This window comes from Bactrocera oleae, chromosome 4 (genome assembly GCF_042242935.1).
Source record: "Bactrocera oleae isolate idBacOlea1 chromosome 4, idBacOlea1, whole genome shotgun sequence".
In the NCBI taxonomy this organism is placed as follows: domain Eukaryota; kingdom Metazoa; phylum Arthropoda; class Insecta; order Diptera; family Tephritidae; genus Bactrocera; species Bactrocera oleae.
Window position 1 is genome coordinate 56,227,887 of NC_091538.1, and position 15,712 is coordinate 56,243,598.

The 15,712-nt window shown below is 36.3% G+C and overlaps 1 protein-coding gene across 1 annotated transcript in view; it reads right to left on the minus strand.

Annotated features, from left to right (window-relative positions):
- The window catches only part of LOC106618802 (protein G12), a 37,491-nt gene extending 29,075 nt beyond the window's left edge, over positions 1-8,416 (minus strand). Inside the window, exon 1 of the transcript XR_011396234.1 lies at positions 8,274-8,416. The gene's annotated coding sequence lies outside the window, so the exon portion shown is untranslated. The remainder of the gene's footprint in view (positions 1-8,273) is intronic.
- Between the last annotated feature and the right edge of the window lie 7,296 nt (positions 8,417-15,712).

Consider the following 15,712-nt stretch of genomic DNA (forward strand, 5'->3'; position numbering starts at 1 on the left):
TTTACCAGCTTGTTGTTTTAGAAGGCGTGGTAAAGCTGTTGAACAATAATCTCTTCGGTGGAGTATATTAGATCTTGCAGTAAGATTCTGGTTCACCACCAGGGCAAATATAACCCAGCAGCTGCTAAAAGGTAATATATCTGGTTTCATAGCCGCAGAGGATTGAATCCATTGAAGTATAGTTTGTGGTCAGAGCTGGATAATATGGTCTATCTTACAGAAATTTGGATAGTCTCAAAAAATCTTTGCTACGTCGTCAGTACCAATAGAAAATGGACGTGCTTTTATTGATCCTTGGCCGTTTGAGGCTTGCGTGAAAAAAAAACAGGTGACCATCTCGAATAATATTTGCCACATCGCTTATGTAATGTATGCTTTGTTAAATAAAATTAACTTTATTAAAAAATTTATTATAGTTTAATTTTTATAACGGCCAAAACTTATGGCGCGACTAGGTATATAGCTGCCATTCAAACTGACAGATCAAAATCAAGATAAGGATACACATAAAAGATATTTTTGCCTTGTTAGGTAATCCTCTTTCTTGTTTTTTTACAAAAAGAAGCTATTATACCGTTCACAAATACAAAAGATTCCTTACACGAACTTTGACCCGTTAGTTTGTATGGTAGCTATATGCTATTGTGTTACGATCTAAACAAATTCTTAGGAGATTGTTTCATTGCATTAGGTAATAACCTATGCTAAATTTAGTGTAGATATTTCGTCAAATGGAAAATGTTTCTATACAAGCAATTGATTTCGATCGTTCAGGTCGTATGGCAGATATATGCTATAGCCGATCGATATCGACCATTCCGTCAAATAAGCAGCTTCTTGGTGAGAGAAGGACGTGCACAAAATTTCACATAGTTATCTTAAAAACTAAGGGACGGACGCCACGTTCACCACGCTGATAATTTAAATATATACTTTGACCCTGTCGTTTGCTTTTGGGTAGTACAAACAGCGTGGCAAACTTAGTATACCCTGTTCTAAATAAAATGTTGAATTTTTTAAAATTGTGAAATGTTGAAATTTTTTTACAAAACATACATAAAGATAAATGGGCAGTTATTATTTTGTTTATTTGTGAATTTTTAGAATTACTGTAGTGGATCTCTAGAAAAAAGATTTCCCCAGTAGCTGCCTTTTTGTGACAAATTGTCAATAAACGAGTATTATTTTTTAATCTCAAATACATTTAGTAACGAATAAAAGAGAGAAATTAAACTTTTTCTCCCTTCCTTCTAAAATAAACTACCAAATTTAAGTATTTTTGAGGGCTATATAGACCTAATTCCTTTTAAGCATCCCACATGTCCATTTAAGTATTATAACCCATCTTTAAGTCGACATCTGCTCCGAAAAAATAGTTTTTTCGCCTTATTTACTTATAACATAGTCCCGAACAGTATTGCGATCCCGAGTTTACTATATAAACTAATGTCACCAATATGTGTGAGCAAATAATTTCAAGACAGTATGTATGTTTGTATAAGCCTGCAGACTTTGCGTAAGTCAAATAGGTCTATAAAAGCTGTCGGAAACTTTTTGTTTGCGTGCTCAACTTGGCAGTTCGAATGAGTCAGTCAAAAAATGATAAATGATGTTTCAATTAAATACATGTATATGAATTTTATAAGCGCAGATGAGCACAAGTGCTAACATATACTCTATTGCGGGGGAAAAATACATATCAATAGGGAGGGAATCAGATATGAGTGTATGTTATATTAGGGTTGTCCCTAAGTATCACAGTTGCTTTACATTTTTTAAATATTTTAGAATCTTTTAATGAAACTACCCAAACCTTTGAGAAGATATCTAGAACCCGGATCTAGAGTTTGGAAATATAAGTTCTGAAAAGACACAAAAATACACATTTGTAAGTTATAAGGGTAAAAGCTCAAATTATTACTCAATATATCATAGCTCGAAATGGGATAGTAAAGTTGGGGCCTTTTACAACGAACCTTTCTCCTATCATATAAAAATAAATAGTGAATAATTCTTTTTTTATTGCATAAGAATATCCTTCAGTGTATTATTCCAAATAAACTCAAAATCAGTTCAGTTATTTTTGCTGTGACTTCATCATTACATTGCACAATGTTTTCAAATATGAGAATATATTATTTTTAAAGCAAAATCTATAGCTTTTAAATTCTTTCCTAGATATACATAATTCATGTTAACCGGAACAAATTGAAATCATTTGAGCTCGCTTGCGCTTTCTTCGAATAAAAATAATCTTTCCCAACTCAAACCACCCTAATGAGGGCGCGGTAAAGAAAACAAAAATACCGCCACTCACAAAGTGTTTTGTTTGGCAAGTACTTAAGCTGTCATTCAAAAGTTGATTGCCGCTGTTCTACATAATTTGTATTGTAGTTGAAATATTGTTATTGTTATGATTTTGAGATACAGAGTATGAGAAAAATATTCATATATTTATATATAGCATGCAACTTAGTTATTGACACTTCTCTTTACCTTACTCTTGCTTCGCACTTCACATTTCCTTCAAGCACGCTAACTTTCGTTCCGTGGCCACAAACAACTTACAGCGATAAGGACACTTCAAAAGGACATTCGAAACGTACTTGAATTGTCCCACTCTACTAAATTTCACTTCTTCATACTCTTCCTTAGATACTGTTTTACTTCCGTTACTTGTTTTGTGTAGTGGACGTTAATTTTAGTCAGTCATTGATATTACATACGCTTACACTAAGTTCCGCAGAAGCATTTGGCATTTAATTAAATTATATGCATGTAGCTACCATTAGATAAGTCAGTATGACTTGATGCAATTGCATGTCTTACACAAAGTGACATAATATAGGGTGTGTTTTTAGGCGTATATAACTTTTATTTGAAATAAAGACATTTTGACCTCATCGGTCAAGTTTACAAAGAGCTTGAAGAGCCTCGTCCTGTAGATCACCAAAACTTCTCCTCATATATGCTAAAATCATGTGTCTCACTTGACAGTTGGTTTGACAGCTGCGAAAATTCTAGAACCCTAAAAGCACACTATATTTCATGAGATTATTTACCTACCTGCCTCTCAAACAGACATAACATCAAATTGAAATTGTTCGCGTTAGTCATCTCGCCATTAGAGCTAGCCTGCGGTTTTATGCGTAAGCCTAAGCGCTTTGCCTTCTGCTACATTTCACATTCAAACACATTCTCAGTCCTTTCCGTGTAAAATTAATTCTATTGCAGCTACTATTCATAAGTCCTATGTATGAATGTGGCTTCCCTAGTAATGCGGTGGTGTTTATTAATCCCATTTGACTTCTGATGACTTGAAATTAAATTCACAGCTATGCTGGTTTGGGCTTATTATGAAATTCCCATTTAAAGTAACACCTACAAATTAGCTGGATTATTCGCGAATAATGTTCGCACTATTGTTAATTAATTGTATCTATAAGCCGCATATAGGTATATAATATATTATATAATATAAATATGGTATATACATACATATTTGCAAACTCAGAGATAATTGTAATGACTTATGAAGCTTTTAACCTATTCTCTCAGTCAACTGGTTAAAGCTCATAAGCCCACTTGACCACCACCACCGCACAGATAAAATTTTAATCTCTTATTATAAAACAGCGCCATAAAAGCTTTCTTATGGAACTTGGGGAACAGTAGATAATTAAGCTATGCTAAATATTATTCATACCCAGCAAAATTGGTAGCGTTAGGTGAATCTTCCTCAAAAACCACCACATATTCTTACGCTTGATCTGGGAGAGAAAGTTTTAAGTCACTTTAAAGGAAGGTGGATGGCGCAACGGCGCGGAGCTAGATCTCAGGCGAAGCTTCAAGCTGTCGGCATACTGCAGTACCTTCCAGGCAGAAAATTGTGTGGTCAGGCAAACGGCTGAGATATGTAGCTAAAATCAGAAACCGACATTAAGAACATTATAGCCAATAGATACATAGTGTCTGCCGGAAAGCTACATGTATACTGGATTCCAGGTCTCAAGGGTATTCCCGGAAACGAAATAATTGATGAGATTGCCAAAAGTGCCATCCGTCTGATTACAGAAGCAGAACAGGAAATATGAAACTCGCTAAAAACGACAAACAATGACATTTTCAAAAGTGCTTGCAGACAGATCAGGGTGAGATGGAATGCTTTAAGGACATGCAGATCGGCAAGATCATGAGCAAGGGAACAGAAGACCGTATGGGCATTATTAACGATGACATATATAGAAAGTACAAGGAAGTAGGCCTTATCTAGAACTCGACTTAGTTACATGGAAGTTTCGCAATTTAAAGGGCTGGATGAAGTATCAAAATTAATTATCAAGCCTCTATTAACTTTCGCAAAAAGCGTTCACGTCCTCCACGACGTAAACTTCATTTCGTATTAAACTGAGCTTCCACCTGGCATTATAAAAACTTGTAGGTCTATGTATGGCATAACAGTTAGTCAGTATAATCTAACCTAAGCTATTTCAAAGTTGAATTCAACCGCTTGATAGTGGTCGTACACATCTATAACCGCTACACCTCGACCGTCGGCAAGGTATGGGTTAAAGGTTAACAAAAAGTCCTGAGACTACCAGACTGTACTTTTCACAATTACTAAGACACATGGAAATTCGGAAACTTAACCAAAGTGGGGGTGAAGTAAGCGCAACACAAGATCAATTCGCAAGAAGAAATTCGGCTAATTTTACAATTCTTCCATAATTTCTTTAAAAAATATAATTGAAATAACCATAAGGACTCCAGCTGACAATAACGTTTAGCTTAAAACATGTTTTTCAGATTAATTTTGTTACCTTTCGTAAAGGTACGAAACCCGATCAATGAGAACTTACTATGGTAACATACTCTTAGTCGAAAACCCATTTTAGAGGACCTATACGACCAACCTAAAGGAAAGGCCAATGACACTGATGCTTGCGCACTTCCCGCAGACAGTTCGGGACGATTAAATTCCACCAGTGGACGCACATAAGTCAGTAATTTATTTACCGTATACCCAATCAATTGGATACTGGCTTCCTTCTCGAAATATAAGGCATAGCCTTCCCCAGCTAAGTTTTACTGCCCCACCTTGTTGGGCTGATGTCAGACAGTCTTCTGATGGCGTTTATCCTAGAACCGTGGAGAATAGAAAATGTAATCTACATCTATAATAGCTGAGGCCAGCTCCTTGAGCAGCTCACTAACAATGAGACTCGGTGTCCAGGGTACGCCGACGACATTGTTGTAATGGCAAGAGGCTCTCTCCAATATGTTACGAGGATGCCTAGCAAAGAAATAGTGCAATGGGATTAGGTTAAATGTTAATCTGACGAAAACAAGCATCGTCCTTTTTACAAAAAAAGAAGAGCCCTGCGCTTCACATTGAACTCCATTTTACAGTGGAATTAAAATGTGGAGCTAACACTGTCTAAAGCTAAAAAGCACTCACGGTATGCAGACGCCTGGCCGATAAATTCTGTGGCTGTAAGCCAAGCATCATCAGGTGGTTGTATACTATGATCGTTGGACCGACTATTACATATGGAGCGGATGAGATGTTTTCGATAATATTTCAAGCCGAGATCTTTGCTATACATCAGTGTGAAGAAAAAAATCTCCAACGCAACCATTGTAATAATGGTATTGCCTTACTTACGGCAATGAATTGGCTGACGAACTTGCCCGCTCTGCCGCTGCTTCTAGTGGGACTAGAACCTTGTTTTGCAGTAGGGTTCAATACCATAAAGGAACCTACTAATCGCACACTGATCATTATTGCAGACTCAAGAGGCACCCAGAGACCTAGACCCGGAAACAGCTGAGTATTTGATAGAGTCCACAGCAATCTGTATGCGTAGGTTTACAACACTTAGATCCATATTATATCTATGTAGATCGGGATCACATCACCTCAATAGCGCCCAGCAAGTTCTTGAAAGTCATCAGAGTGCTGGGCCATTTCGAGGATATGTTATAGAGGGGATGGGCACAAGAGACCTTCGGTAGCGGTGCAAACCTTAATTAAATTCTATAATTCCAATAATGCTCTGATTCAGCTATATGTTTGACTTTGGACCATTCAAATTCGAACAAATGTTATATGTAAATAATGAGAGGGGTCGAGATACATAAAATTATACCAAAACGCGTGGTTCATAAAAAATTACACATACATACATATATTAACCTTTACCTCGAATTTACTCGAGTGCTTGTCAAGCTGATTGCACCGCACTTCCTTGACATTTCCGCAACTCGAAATTGCTAATCAGTACAAGTCGAAACAAGAAAAAAGTATAAACAAAATAAACTTTGTTATTTTGCACATTCCACAGAGCGTAAATAACAATATCATTGGAAAATCAAAAACAAGTTACGATTACGGAGAGAAAAAAATTCAACAATTTTCCTGCAGAAAGTCGCAAAAAGCAAAGCAACAATCAATGCTGGTCAATATTTGCTGACAGCAAACACAAGTAAATAACAGAAGTGAGGGTGGGAGGTGTAATTTGCAGGGTTACGCATATGCTGGAAACGAATGAAGTACAATACAAGCGCATCAGCACACACACACACACACACATATGCATTTGATGGGACACTAATACGCAGAGACATTGTTTACCTTTTAATGGTTTCTGCTTTGAAACAAAAAGGAAATCAAATGCAAAAACAAAAACAAAAAGTAAAAGTAGAAACAGAAACAGAAACAGAAAACATCAAACAACAGTATGCAAAAGTTGATTTAGAGCAAACAAATCGAGCAGTGAGCAGGTGTGTGGTGCGAAGTCGTGGTGGACCAAGTAAGAGCTCTTACGAACACACCTTGACTTTTGGTCAAAAACAAACGCACACACACACACCCACCAGCCTAAAGGCAGGTTTGTGTTAAACTGGGAAGGCGCTGAATGAATGATGTCTGGTTGTGTGCCCGCTTGTTTGTCGGCTTGTTTGATTGTTTGGTTAGCCGGTTGACTGGTTGTTGGGTTGGTTACTTGGTTAGTCTGCCGGTTGGCCGTTCGGTCGGTTGGTCGGTTGGCCGGCTGGTTGACTGATCATTCGGTTGGGTTTTGCTTTGTGAGCAATCGACTGGTTGGTCGGCTGGCTGGCAGCTTTGGTTAGCCGCTCAGTTATGTTTGATTTTCTACTTTACAGCTTAGCAAATTAAGCACTTGCGAACAGTTGTACACACACAAAAATTAAAAACGAAAAAACTAAACCATCTACCAGCCATGCGCGTGGTGGTTGTTATTTGTTTTTAACGGGAAAGTGCTTTTCATTGCAGTCGCTTTATAGCCGAAAATCACTTTCATTTTTGTTAGTAGCAGTAGACAGTTGTTATTTATTGGTTTTTATTAGTAGATTTTTGTGCTAGGTTTGGCCTAAATGTAAAATGGTGAACCATGTTGGGTTTTGGAATTGGAATTATTTATAAAATTTAATATACAATCGCTAGGTTCGGCTCACTCTGACTTATTAATGTTTTCGAAACTGAAAAAAGCAATTCAGGGAACGCGTCATAAGTCCATTTACTCAGTATATAACAAGCAAGAAAAGGCTAAGTTTCGGTGCAACCGAACATTTAATACTCTTGAAATTTGCAAGGTTCAAAGCCGTTTAAATACCTTTAGCTATTGGCAAAACTTTTTAAGAAAAAATTTTGCGAAAGAATTCAACATTCATTATTCGGCGAAATTGTAAATTGATTACAATCAAATTTGGTATTTTATTAAGTTATATTATAGGGCATAGACTCAATAAGTTTTATAACTATATTTTATACGTTCAGTTATATCTTACATATTGACCGATATATGCGATATAAAGTGAACCGGAAGTAGTATTAAACCGATTTTATCTATTTTGGGCATTACTACATATTATTAACAACAACAGATGCTCTGTGAGTTTTATTAAGGTACCTCACAAACCATTACCAATATATGCGGTATAAAGTAAAATAGATTTTTTAAAATCTTGTTATTAGTTATATGTGGGCTAAGGCAACTTTTCACCCGATTTTATCTCGAAGTTCGCAAATCTTTTTATTAGGTATATGGGGGCCCGATTCAACCCATTTTTTACGTACGGACATACTTTTTCTAGGAAAGGGTTCTCTCCTAATTTAATTTATATATCTCACACATTGACCGCAATTTTGGGTAAAAAGTCACCCATTACCTCTGGGGTTCACATTTCCGGTATATGGGGGTTTGAATAATTATAGTCCGATTTTAAAAATTTTTAAACCTAAGAAGGCATACCTTAAAAGCACTGTTCGTGTAAAGTTTTATCTCAATATATTGTTTGGTGCCTGATTTTTATACTGGAAAGTGTAAAAATCAGATGGAATTTTAAGTTGTGATATATGGGAAGTAGCATGGTTGTAGTCCGAATTTTCGCACATTTTTTTCTTTCCAAGTAGCTGCTCATCTGTCGGAATCACCTACATGTACCACAATAGCATATAGCTGTCTTACAATGCATACTAAAAAATATTTAATAGAGGGGAATATTATTCTATACTTAAATAAAATTAATCATAATGAATGATTCTGCTTACGTACTGTATGCTGCTAACTGCTCGTTTTTCAAGTTATTAAACAAGCACACTTCAAATTTAGGATTTGAATCCTATTATACATAGGTACAACCAGAGAACGTAAAATACAGAGAAGGTCCAACTACGGACCAGCGTGTGAATTGTCAAAACCTAACAAAATGCGATGAGCGTGTTTCTCCACAGTCGGCTCGGAAGGAGAAATTTTAACAGTGGCGCGTGAACAGAGCTGAGCATTGAATAAAAATTATGCTCAGGACTTGCACTGACTTACAGCCGCATGTTACTCTTTCGGTTTATATTTTTATACGCTTATACCTATGCAATCATATTTATTGATATACGTTCTCTGGTACAACTAAAACTTATAGACTTGCAAAATATCACCCCACATGTACATACATATATGACATGAAATAAGTGTAAAGGGTCTCCAACAAGAACAACGTGATTTTAAAATGAAATAAAACTTTCAAACTTGGTCAAAATGGGTTCTGTTTTTTTTTTTGTTTTTATTATGCAGATAATTTTATGCCATTTATTATTTGAATAAAATGTTGGTCAAATGACCACCACGGCTCCGTTTGCATATATTCACCCGTTTGTGCCTATTTGCGATAACCCTGAATGTTGTCTGCGAGCTTCACGACCGTTGCTGTTGAACCGATTGATTTGGATTGGCTTCAACACTGGTCTGAACGGCAGCGATATTTTCTTCACTCCGGCATTTCTTTGACGGGAAGGTGGCACATTATCGTGGAGACCACAATTATTTTGGAATTTTGCAGTTCTGTGTTATGCTATTGGTAGACGCTGTATACCATATATAAAATAATAATAATGAATAATCGGTTGTATGGGAGATATATGTTATTGTCTCCGATTTTTTTTTATTTTTGCTGCCATCAAAAACTGACAAACAAATTTTTATAATCCCTATCACAGAATTATCCGTAAACAATTTCTACGCATATGCGAATTTTGCGTTTTTTGGCGCCATACAAAACGCCCCATTCTAATATATATATACAGGGGAGAGGGCTAGGTTGAGCACCGGGTCTTGTTTTTGATCTGTAACTTCTTATAGAACGAAGATATCATAGAATGCAAGATAGCGTTTGAAAGCTGAATATAACACGAAACTTTTTAATGTGGACAGATTTGTGTTTTGATTGTTTGGTAAATTTCTACGGCCAATTATCGAAGAACGCAATTTTTGATTGTTTTAAAAAAGTATGTAGGTTCAGCGAGATTCACAAACCAGCCATGAGAAAATTTTGGAAGCAAAAATTGGCAAAAAAAAAATAAAAATACACACAATCTCAATACGATATGAACAAATATTGGATAGAAAAACATAATCAAAACACTCAACGAACCTCTCCCCCGTGTAGGTAAGTATGGTATGTGACACCTTTTAATACTGACATCTTTTTTACTCCTTCTCCGAGCTATCAATTATTTATCGATTTAGTCCCACATATTCCTCGTTACGCCTCGTACAATTCAAACAAATCGTTTGTCAGCTCCAATTTAATTATGCATTCTGACCTGTGTTTTAGCCTTGATTACGTTGTTCGTTTCTCCTCTTTTTTCTGTTTTTCGGTTCGCCGGTTCGCTGGTTCGTTTGCTAACAAAAGCCTTTTTGTTTCAGTTTGCTGCTATGTACATTTTCATTGTAATTTGCAGTTGTTCTTGTACACCTTTTTTTCATTTTGCTCAGCGTTGATTGACATTTCTGCAATAACAACAAAGATGCTCACAGCCCAATCATTGCTTGATTTCCTTGAGCGGAAACAACTGTTTACCGTAACTTTGCTGGATTCTTTGTTGTTGTTATTTATTGTTTTATTGATTTGCGCGCCACACGCAAGCGCAATTGATTTGGCTTTTAGCTGGCGCAACATTGTGACATCTTGTCATCCAGTCAGACAGTGGCAGTTGGCAGCCGCAATAAATTCTCATTTAGCATTTTTTGGATTATTGTACAAACACCTGTACATACAGACTGACATTTTTTCAGATTCTTCTATGCAAACATCCTCTCCGTAATTTCGGTTGTACTGTAATTGTGTGTAGATGTGTATGTGCTTGTGCGGCGGGTTATTCTAACAAAAACTGTTTGCAATAATCACTGCACATCCGCTGCAGGCTCACCTTAAAATACTGTTCGAGCAGGCAAAGATTTCGTTAGCGTTAATGTTGTTGCTGTTGTTGTAATTTTTGCTTTACCTTTTGCTTTGATCAGTTGTTGGTTTTGCTTTTGACCTCCACATTGATTTAATATTTGCCAAGTTTGCTTTTTTATTTGCTTGATCGTTTTTGTGATGTTGCAAATACATACATACATGCATGCACTGTCGAAATATATGTGATTGTGTGTGTGTGTGTTTTGTTTATGTGCGCTAAACATATTTATTATTTGCTGGTAAATCAGCAATTTCATCCATCAATTTGATGGTCACCAATATGGTACACGTGTGATTGACAGCGTTTTGCCCGTAAACAGCTAAGCTTTATTCAGCCGGTAGGGAAATCTGAATCTCCCAAAGGTTAGAATTATTATTGTTGTTGTATTCTACCCACCTAAAACATAATTGTGTGATTTGTAATACATATGGCAACTCTGTCGGAAAATATATTATAGTAGAACGTACACAATGATTTTGTAAATTATTTCAATCACAAATCTAGCTAATTTTTATTACGCCGTAATATGTTTCATTAATCTGATTTTCCATAGTTACTGAATAAAATTACCGGCATAGTTAATATTACTGGATAGCACGATGTAGAAGTCTACTACGCTTTGAAAAGATCCCTATCAGATCTCTCAAATTTCCTTCGTTTTTCGTTAGAGATATATCGTATTTTTCGCACTGAGTTGTAGCGGTTTATGCCTCTTCGTATATTTCGAATTTAACATAGTAGAGAGAAGTATTAAGAGTCTTTGCTTTGTGTTACACAAAACTCCTAAAAGTGGATCCTCAGATTCACCTCTTTCTAATTGCTTCTCTACAACGGTATGAGGCGACTGATGCCTTACTCCCTCTCTTCTTGGCTCATATGCTCATATGAGAACTTTCTATACAGGATCAGCCCTAAGTACTTCAGCTTGTCCACCGGTTGAAGAATAAAGCCTCCTAACGAGGGCAGAGTAACATGAGGAATTTTTTTTATCTCCTCGTTAATAAAACAAGTTCCTTTACTTTTTTTTGATTTATGACTAATCCATTTCTATCTGCTTATTTGGTTTCCTCATTCTAATAAATTTATTTAAAATATTACGTGAAATACTCAAGCTATGAGAAAACAAGGAAAAAAAAGAACTTCGTCTGCACTGAAGATATTATACGCTTCACACGGGCATTTATTATAACATCAATCTTGTTTTGACCAATCAGTTTAAATAACAGTCATCTGCTGTTGTGGTCCAATATCGGTGATTCCGATAAATGAGCTTGGGGGAAAAGAAAGTATATCTGCTAAATTTCAGATCAATTCCTTGAATATATAAATGAGGAACTAGTTTGCGTAGTTCGCTGCTCATTTAAACATATACTTTACAGGGTCTTCGGCGAGTTCTTCTGGGTGTTACAATGTTCGTGGTAAACATAAAATATCCTGATCAGGGTATAATGAATAATGTGCGTGACTTCACCAACTCAAGAATGAGATTTCTTATCACAAACTACTCGATCAATTTAGATTAATCTATGCTATGTCTGCATACTTTAAAAATTTATTGATTCCGTAGCTATGTGAAAACTATGATGCAAAACTCTACATTTCGAAAAATTAAGAAAGATATCATCGTAATAAAATGCACAAATTTTCTTGAATATAACACTTAAGTTTTATAAAATTTATTTTCTCTTACGTTCAGTTCCCATATTTTCAATTTAAGTAATTTAATACTTGTTCTTTCTGTTTGATATTGTTATCAAAATTGAAGAGGCTAAAAAATAATATTTTGCGAATCTATTTCTCTTAACGTACTAAAGGACTAAAATGAGATCAGATCAGTCTATCCTTTGAGCTCTTATATATCGTAGAACACTAATTTCGTCCTTTGATTGTGACACGTGTTCCTTGGTAAACAAGTGAGGACGAGTTCGTAGATGGGCGTAATAGGATCAATGCCACACCCACAACATAATTAAGCACTAAATAAAGGTACAAAACTGTAATTTGGCACAGGGTATCACAGTAGCAAGAGGCATCTGTGGTCTATTAAAACTGCACCAATAAGTGTATCGGGATACAACTCTTCACGAATAATGCCGTTGACGTGCGCCACCTTATTACCAAAAATTGTCCAAATTGGACTAAAAGTATTCAAGCCGCCTGATACGGAATATGTGGACCCCAGCTCCGACAGCGAACATTTTATCGATAATCTTTTTCAGATAATTATATGCCTGTATGTCAAAAATGGACTGATTTTATATTGCATATATCGCTAAATAAGTAAGGTACCTTAGTGAAATTTACTAGGCATATAAAATTAGATATATATACTATAGTTTAATGTCGAAAATTCACATATTTTTGGGTTGGTTCACAAATTTCCCAAACTACCATATAATACATATATTGAATTTCGTTGTTCTAACAAACCTTATGTGTCTGAGGGTATTTCCCTGGCTATGATCTATGGCAAGTTGCAAGAGTATAAAATATTCAGCTACACCCAAACTAAGTCCTTCCTTCTTTGTTTTAAACTGGTTTTCCCAGCTGAGTATAGTATTTAACATTTAAGAGCACTAGTCAGTAAAGAAAGACCAACATGAAAACACTGCAAAATGAACGATAAATATATTTACACAAACATACGAGTACATATTTGACTTTTGTGGGTGGCTTTCATTGCCACTGTTGACATTTCTCCCGTTTCGTTGATTAATTGCGAACAAAAGCCAACACAAATTTCCACTGCCCGGTTGAGTGCCCAACATATGCACTGGCCGAGTGGCTAGTTAGCGACGAAACGACTAATATATATGTGTATAACTGTGCATACTCGTGAAATAATAGCGCATTTACACATATTCATTTAACTATTTCGCAAACCATTCGGCTAACAGCCGCTTCAGCTCGACCACTTGGCTCATTCACAATTTATTGTTTCGTTGATTTAATTTAATTTTTATTGCCACCATTTTAGCTGACCATTGCAACAGCAATAACAACGACATTAACTACTGCCACATGGTCATAGTTGTGCAAACAATAACGGCAACTATGTAAATATGTGCAACATCAGTCAAATTGTTGTACACCAACAACCGCCACCGCCAATTGACCGTTTACGCTTTGGCAATTTGGCTTAGAAAATTGGCGCTAGTCAAGTAAACAAATGAGCGTACAAATAGCTAAATACGATTTGCACACATGGACACACATGCTTACATTGCGTATAAATAAACCGTCAAATGGGGATTTGCAGTGTTCTCATTGCACATGTATGTATGTTTATTTTCCTGTGCTAATCGGCATTGATGCGAAAACAAATAAAATTCCATTATGCTAATTTTCTTTCGCACAACTCGTGCAAAAAGCAAAAAACTTAATTCGTTGAACTAATTATGCAGATTATAGTTTATGCATGGAATTGAAATTTTTGGAAATTTGAGTTCGGATGTTGAGGTTATCGGTAAACCGAATAAATAATTATGGCTAATTTCGTGAATATATCTGAAGTTTGTATGACAGCTACAAGTATATGCTATAGCAGTCCGATAACAGGTATTCTGACAAATGAGCAGCTTCTAGAAAATAAAAGAACGTGTGCAAAATTTCAGATTGATATCTCCAAAATTGAGTTACTAGTTCACGTTCACTACTCTGTTCAGAGAATAAAAATATACATAAATAGGTTTCTTTTTGGGTGAAAATAATTTTTACCCTACTTATAAGTCAATAGGTAAGCTATATTAAAGGAATAATGTCCTGTATTTTAGATCGTAATTTGGTTTCGTCTCAAAATAGATAATATCTACCTACAACTTACCCTATCCTCCATATACTCACATACTGTAAGCCGGCGCATACCCTTTTAGCTATATCATCCCCGCGGGTGCTGAATTAGCAATGGACGCCACTGCTATCAACGTCACGGCTTGACATCTGGACTAGTTTCAAGACCAGGTCTTGGAGGTGCAAGAGGCGGCATCTAGCTTAGGGGAGCTGTGAAGGGAGCAATTCACATCGCTTGTAGTGCTACTGGCAAACCCGCTTTGCTACGTAGAGATGCCACAGTCTGAAATGAAATGATTTGCAATAGGCTCACATGCGGTGAGGCTACATATCTTGTCGAATGTGAATTGCCAAAACTGTATGAACACAGACGAAATGAAATCATCGAGATACTTTCTTCTCAACCGTCTGACTGAAATTGAAACATCACCTCAGACACACCTTCGGTGAAACTGGCGAAGTGGCTGCAATTGATATTAGCCGCCTGAACAAATTTGTGGTAAGCTCAAAACGCTAAGTCGCTCTATAAGGGTCAGCTGGTTTATATCTAGGAGTTTTGAGAATAAAAAGGATATAGCAGTCTCTCATAATAAATGGATATAATAACATGAAGTTTGTACAAACATAAAACAATTACTACATTTTATTGCAATTTTCAATGCAAATTTTCTCAAAGCCATAATCAAGTCCACTAACCGCTAAGAACTACATTAGTTGCTGCTATAAAAATACTTAGAAGCTGTTGCTGAAAGTACGTTGATTTCAATTAGTGCAAAGTTACAATAAAATTGTTGCATATGCATATTGCACAGTCATTATTCAACTCATGCCACACAAGTCTGTGTGTCGCTCATTCAATCAACAAAGTTGCAAACTAATTGTAACGAACGAATTTTCTATGCGTAAAATGCAATTTCATTGCGCTGTCAACGGAACCGGAACTCAGTGTTGACAGGCAGACAGATAGACTAAAATAATAACGCCGCAAAACTTTTGCCAAACCACCTGAGTGCTGGTGAAGGTGGCTGTGGCAACGGCGACCGCAAAGCAACTTTGACGCATTTCCATATGTGTGTGACAGAGCTAAAGGTAGGCAGCGACAGTTAAGATGCAAAAATGTATGTGCAGGTATATGGAGTGGAAGTATACGGCGAAGGGGTATGT